The 6,964-nt window shown below is 28.2% G+C and overlaps 1 long non-coding RNA gene across 2 annotated transcripts; it reads right to left on the reverse strand.

Annotated features, from left to right (window-relative positions):
- Nucleotides 1–2,573: 2,573 nt before the first annotated feature.
- LOC140184348 (uncharacterized) lies at nt 2,574–5,155 on the reverse strand. 2 transcript variants are annotated; one of them, XR_011880804.1, is made up of 2 exons: nt 4,804–5,155; nt 2,574–2,863 (listed from the first exon to the last, which is right to left on the reverse strand). It is a non-coding gene; the product is annotated as an uncharacterized lncRNA (long non-coding RNA). The 2 variants fall into 2 exon arrangements; XR_011880803.1 differs by having other exon boundaries at nt 4,220–5,155.
- Between the last annotated feature and the right edge of the window lie 1,809 nt (nt 5,156–6,964).

The following is a 6,964-nucleotide window of genomic DNA, read 5'->3' on the forward strand; positions in this document are numbered from 1 at the left end:
TGCTCATAAAACTCGAAAACATGGCTGGAATTTCGAAGATCAAAACATGGCTTACCTCAAGATTAATTGTATGGATTTTGTAGAGCTCTCCGTGGTGAACGCGTGGCCGCAAACGGAGCGGCAATCAGAGCTCTAGATCAAAAGTTATGGTGGTTTGAAGATCAAGTGAGAGAAAGAACTTGAGAGAGTGTTCTTCCCTCCATGGCCTCCATTTTCAGCATGTGAGTGTGTTTAGTAAGGAGAGAGAATGCTGAAAACTAGGGTTTTGGTTTAGTTATGTTGGGCCAAGGACCCACTTTGGGTCCGGTTGGCCCGGTTTGGCCCGTTCGGTCCAATCTTGGCCCGAATTCTATAAAATTGGTACCGAAATTCTCGTCTCAATCTCCTCTATCATATTTAGCCACAAAAATCACATTTTGGGCTTTCTAGAATAAATTCTCATTTATAGGCTAATTAGCCGTTAATTAACTGAGTTTTATAACTTACTTATCCTGAAATATCTTTATATAATCCGTGGTAACATACCACATTTTACAACTTATATATAAACCGTGCTAAGATACAACGGTTTGTTCTTGATGCCTTGTGAATGTAAACCGTGGAAACAAACCACGGATTATGAATTGAAGATTGTTAACGTAATTCACTGTAAGCTTTCACGGTTTAAGAAGAGAGAATTTTGTGCATAAACCGTGGTAGCATACCACAATTTATGAGAGCCTATATATCTATAACAATTTATAAAGGGAATAGGAAAGTTTGTTGCCCAATTTCTACTTTTTCATCTTAACCCTATTAATAAAGAGTAACGGATATATCCTTTTATTTTGAAAAAGGTCAAAAAAAGTAAATTATCAATTAACTTTTTTTTTTCATTTATATTGCGGTTATTTTTTCATTTCACGCATAACTTCCAATTACTTCGTCTTCTTTCTTATTTCATTCTCTTCTTTCATCTATTTGTCTATTTTTATTAATTTTTTTTATCTCTTTGCATCTTTTTCCATTTATTAAATTGATTATGTATTACTTTTATTTTTTTCTCTAAAATATTGCAAGAAAAAAAGACTCATAATTAACCATGCCAAAAATTCCTCCATTTTTATGATAACTATAAAAAAAGTGGTTATAACTTTTTTAATAATTTGTAGTAATATGAAAGATGTTCATTTATACTGGATTAAGACACAGTCAAAGTCAAAGAAAGATTGAGAGTAAATGGAATATATATTTTTTTGCATGCATATGGTTTACATAAAAAAATTAAGAATAAAGCGATTTTTAAGGGAAAAAAAAGGTATACTTTAGAAGGGATGAAGAGGAAAAAAATAGTCTTAACTTATATGGTTTAGTACTCACTACGTATTCTGTGATATACTGTACTGTACTCTGACTTGCAATTCGGTCTCAACTTTTAACAAACATAAATAGAGAATTCATTATATGCGTATACATGCATTTTTTTAAATGATATTATAAAATAATATATTAAATTTTTTATTTATAATATTATTTAATTAATATATATATCTAACCTTTTCTTTCACATTCTTTTTACTATTTCAACTATTAGAATTTATAATTATTTTTTACTCTTTTTATTTTTCAGTAATTATTTATTGACTATCCTAATGTTTATACTTATCTTCACATAATATTTTATGTACATATTGATTCACAAAAAAATTTTGAATTTTTTTTAGTTATTTTTAAAGTATTATTCATTTTTAAGTGTAACTAAAATTAATAAATTATTTTATTTTATTAATTAAAATTATGATGTGATTGTTATTATTTCTCCGTTCAACTAATTATAATAATACAAAAAAATTATTTTTTTGAAATTTTAGAAAATATAAATGTAATGATTTTTGAATTACATGGCTTAACATTCAAAGATGATTTTTTAAATGCTTTTTTATTGAAACTAAAAAAAACCTTGTAAAAATATTGCATAAATTTTCACGGTGTATATATAGAGTTTTCTTCCTCATAAACCGTGGTAAGTTACCAAGGTTTACGTTCATAAAACTCTCTTTATAAACCGTGGTAAGTTACCACGGTTTATGTAGGTTACCACGGTTTATGTGCATTTTACTAAAACGTAGTAGGTTACCACGGATTATATAAAACAGTAAGAGGACATGAAGGTAAATGATTCTCAATTGTTGTATTTGTGTAAACATTTTTTCCATCCATTTTATTTAGGTAAATTGCCCTAAAAAACAATTAACTTCATCAACATACTCGCCAAATAAGGCACAATGCCTTTTCAAACTTGAACAATACAGAAACTTAATATTATTAAGACTGAACAAAATAAGTTGAATACATTAAAAGAATAACAGAAGATGTGATTTATTGGAAATAACTATTAGAAAGAGAACAATCTAATATAGACATACTCTTTTGAAGCCAATTTAACAACAATCATCTTTACAATTTTGTCATCTTTGAAATACTCTTTCTCTTCACCCACAGAAATTAGAAGATCAATAACACCTAACAAAAAGTGCAAAAAAAATATTTAAGTACCATAAAAAATATACAAACACATCAGACGAAAGAATAGTAAAGAAAATAAGAACATATCAATTAAGTAGTTATAGCCTCCAGTCATTTTCAAAAACTCAATAAAAGGAAAAAAGCTAAAACAAGTCTTAGCTATTATGTTATCATCAGAAACATTGATAACAACAGTACGATTAAGAAAAACTAACTTGTATTCATGATCGGTAGCCCTATAACTACCTACATTTTCCACAATACTAAAGTATGACATTCGATAAACATGACACTCAATAATATGCTCCTTAAACCTATTGATTAAATGTTTTTTTACTGTGGCCTGAACCTTTGTACCCTGAAAATTGAACACATGCAAAAATATATTAGTCTAAAAAGCATACGATCTTTTTATTTCCATCTATGTTGAAAAATAAAAATCAAAACACAAAAAAAAATTAAATTACAAAGAACAAAAATTACATTGTAAAAAATAACACAAAGGATATGACTGAAGCAAAAGAAACATGAACAGAACAAAGGAAGGAAATCATGCATAAAAAAATAATTTGAACAAATCCTCACGTTCTCATCAACCAAAATCATTTCCATTGAATTAGGTACATCATGATTTTCAAAGGAGTGAACAACCCATAGCCTCAACACCCTTACTCTCAGTCTCCATACCTCCCTAGGAGGATGAAGCTTAGAAATTCTATCAGAAGGAGGAGGCATTACAACCAAGATTAGGAAAGCAAATAGAAAGTAGCAAGAAAGATGATAAGAATAGGCTCAAAAAGATAATCACAACAGACAATGTATAACGAAAAAGAGCTAATACATAACATACTCAACTGCACTCTCCTTTTATAGACAAATTGGCAGAAGAAGTTGAAATTTGAATTAAAAAAAAGATGATAGAGGAAAAAAAAGATATATTGTTGTAAACATATAGGCTATACATAGCCTTTAAAAGAAGTCTTCAAATAAGAAGAAATACAATCTACAAAATCAGAACACATATTGGAAGAGAAAAGAAAGACCATCTGTAGGGTTAAATCATGAAGTTGACGCTCATCAACTACCACCAAATTCAGAGTCTATTGATTTGATAATAACTGTTGACATACTACACAGAATAGTATGATTTAAATTATGAATGAGTTGATTTGCTTGAATTCAGAAATTGAAAGAAAAAGAATGAAACAAGAAAACACATAATTAACCTATATGAAAATTATAGAACAATAATAACTAAAAAATGAGCTAAACAACAAATAGGAAACAGAAGACGAAAACATTAAGGAAAGAACAATGAAAAATGTCTAATAATTAGAATAACTATCCAGGATTTTTTAGAAAAGATAAAAAAAATTATATACATGGAAATCCCTATATAATAATACCCAGCAATAACCTTACTAATATTTTATCCAATAAAAGTAAGCTACAACATATCCTACAAAAGATCTCGGTAAATAAAAGTTAACTATGTAAAAAAAGATCCTAAGAGTTGATAAAAAGCAATGCACAAAAAAAACATACAAACAAGAAAGGAAGGTTGACTGATATATGAAACTTCTAGAAAACTATCTTATCAAAGAGAATATAAAAATAAACATTCTATAAAAAATGAGAAAGCAATTCATTCACAACTCAGAAACTAAATTGAATAGAAATCATGCTATTCAAGTAGTTGGTAGAAACCCCTTGCCTTGAAAACATAAAGAAGGAAGAATCACTTCATGATGACCGAAACCAGCAGTGAGTATACCGACCACATGGTGCACCATATTCAAGAAAACAAAAAGAAGATACAAATGACATGAAAATCAAAGAACTAAACATCACAAAGACAACCTACCATAATAAGTAATCATAGTAATTAATTGAGAACAAATACACAGGATTTTTATTTTTCCCAAGAAATGGGGCAAAAAATCTGTTGAACAAGAACCCTAAATACCCAATTGATTTCTCTTGAAACACAAAATTGAACAAAAATAAGAAATAGTAAATACCATGGGAAGCCATAAATATAGGATTATGAGATCAAAGAAATAATCATCACAGAAACAATCTACCATAATAAGTAATCTTAGTAATTAATCGAGAATAAATACAAAGGATTTGTATTTTTCCCAAGAAATAAGGCAAAGAATTTGTTGAACAAGAATCCTAAATTTTTTATTTTCCTTGAAACACAAAGTCGAACGAAAATCAAAAGAATTAAATACCATGGCAAGCCAAAAACATAGGATTATGAGATAAAATTTTAGAGGAGCAGAGCTACCTTACCGATGATGCAGAATAGTAGAGAAGTAAATTATAGCGTGTATCGAGAATGACAATTGTGCAAACTAGAAGTATCTGTCATCGTCATAACCACCACTAACTACGAATTCGCAAAGAGAGAAGAGACCTAAGTTGTACCAACTATATAGATACTATGAAAATGAGAAATATACATCAGTCTCTAACCACCACATTGAAGTAATATTTTTTTAAGAAAACTCTAAAATCTGAGATATTTCCACATAGGCGATCAACTCACTGCTATCCTGTGTTAGATAATTTCGACGTTGAACCTAAACTATAAGCTTTAAATGGAGCTAATTAAACGCTTAAATAAGAATGTCAATAGTATATGTATTTTCTATAGTATAACCTCAATCATAACAATAAAGATTGTGCAGACTCTTAGAGTATTAGCAAAAGATTTTTTTTCAAGAATTTGTGTTTTGGTAAAAAATAGTTTTGTGAAATAAAGTTGTTGTACTCAGCAATTTTAATGCATAATTCATAATTTTTTTTTAAAAATACTTCAATTTGTTTAATTTTTTTGCTATTATCTAAGAATTTTTTAATTTTTTTTGTAAGTAACTCTCACGCTACAAAATTAAAAGAAGCTAACTCACTAATGAAAAACTGAAACAAATGATTCTACAAACAGCTATTGATACTAAAGATAACAGAAAAAATTTTTAAAGAGTTTTTGTGCTATTGATTCAGAAGAGATTTTTGTACCCAACAACAGCACCAATTAAGGTTGTGAGAACCAGACCGGTCAATGAACCGGTGAGGTAACTGGTTCACTGGTTTACTAATTTACTGGTTCGACCGGAGTTCAACCGGTTTAATTAAATATAAATAAAATTATTAAAAATTTAATATATAATTTTCAATATTTAGATTTAATAATTTCTAAATCTAAAAATTTTAATATGAAAATAATTTTGAAGTTATACCTCATGAGACTAAAAGGTGTTATACCTCAAAATTAGACATTAATAGTTTTCTTAAAAATACTAACACTGGATACATTAAGATGCTCAGTAAAAACACACTAATAGAGATAATACATTCATAATAATTAAGACAGGATCTCCCCATTATTTAGAAACAAATGGTACCAATAAAAATAAAATCCTCTAAACTACATTCCCATACCAAGAGTGACTTTATCTAGCTAGCCAAAGCAAACACAACATACAGAGAGATTAACAAAAGAAAAAATACTTCAATGCAGGAACATGTCCATGAATGCCATGATTGATTAAATTGGGCGAGGAATTTGTCATGGCTTCAGAAGTGAATCCAAATTCAAAATCTGAAAATCCAAATTACAAATTATATCCAACAGTTATAGCAAAATTCAAAATGATAATAATTCAGAACCCAGAAGATTATATCAATTCATCCAGCATTCAAAATAAAAAATTATATTCAATCAAGTGGATAATTCTAGATTTCTTTAGTTATTAAGAAAAATGTCTACCTAACTACTCAAATTTCTGTATTTTGTTGATTGTTTTTGTGTGTTTACAATTTGTACTCTTAGCGACTAATTTGCTAGCTTCTAGTTAATTATTAACATCAGACTACTGTTTTAATGCAAAATTTCTTTTTACGGCATCAATAGAATTTGTTATAGTCTATTATCTTTCATTTCACACGTGTTCTTATTCAAATCTGGTAAATGTATGGACTAATGGAAAAGGATATCGGAAATGATTTCAACTTTTTTTAGTTGAGTCGGGAAAAAAAAGGGGAAGAAAAATTAAAAATAAAACCAATAAAAACCCATCTCGCAAATATAATCAAGAGAAAAGTAATCATCAATAACAGCAACGAAAGAGAATAGTTTTTATATAATTAGAAGATGAAGATTGATTCAATAGGGCAGAATTTTGAACTTGTATAGCAAAATTCAAAATCCAGAGTTCCAAAATTGAACTTATATCAAATTTATATTCAGTAAAATTCAGAATTACATAATAATTAATTCATATAATTAACAAAATAAAAAAATTGAAAAGCAGAATAAGAACTCTGCATCAAGCCATCAATTCATATAATTAACAAAATAAAAAATTAACTGAACTTAAAACTGAACTAAATTCCTCACTGCAGCAACCAGCAATTCATACAGCTAATTAAAACTAAATAAAAAAACTAA

Source organism: Arachis hypogaea, chromosome 4 (assembly GCF_003086295.3).
Source record: "Arachis hypogaea cultivar Tifrunner chromosome 4, arahy.Tifrunner.gnm2.J5K5, whole genome shotgun sequence".
Classification (NCBI taxonomy): Eukaryota; Viridiplantae; Streptophyta; class Magnoliopsida; order Fabales; family Fabaceae; genus Arachis; species Arachis hypogaea.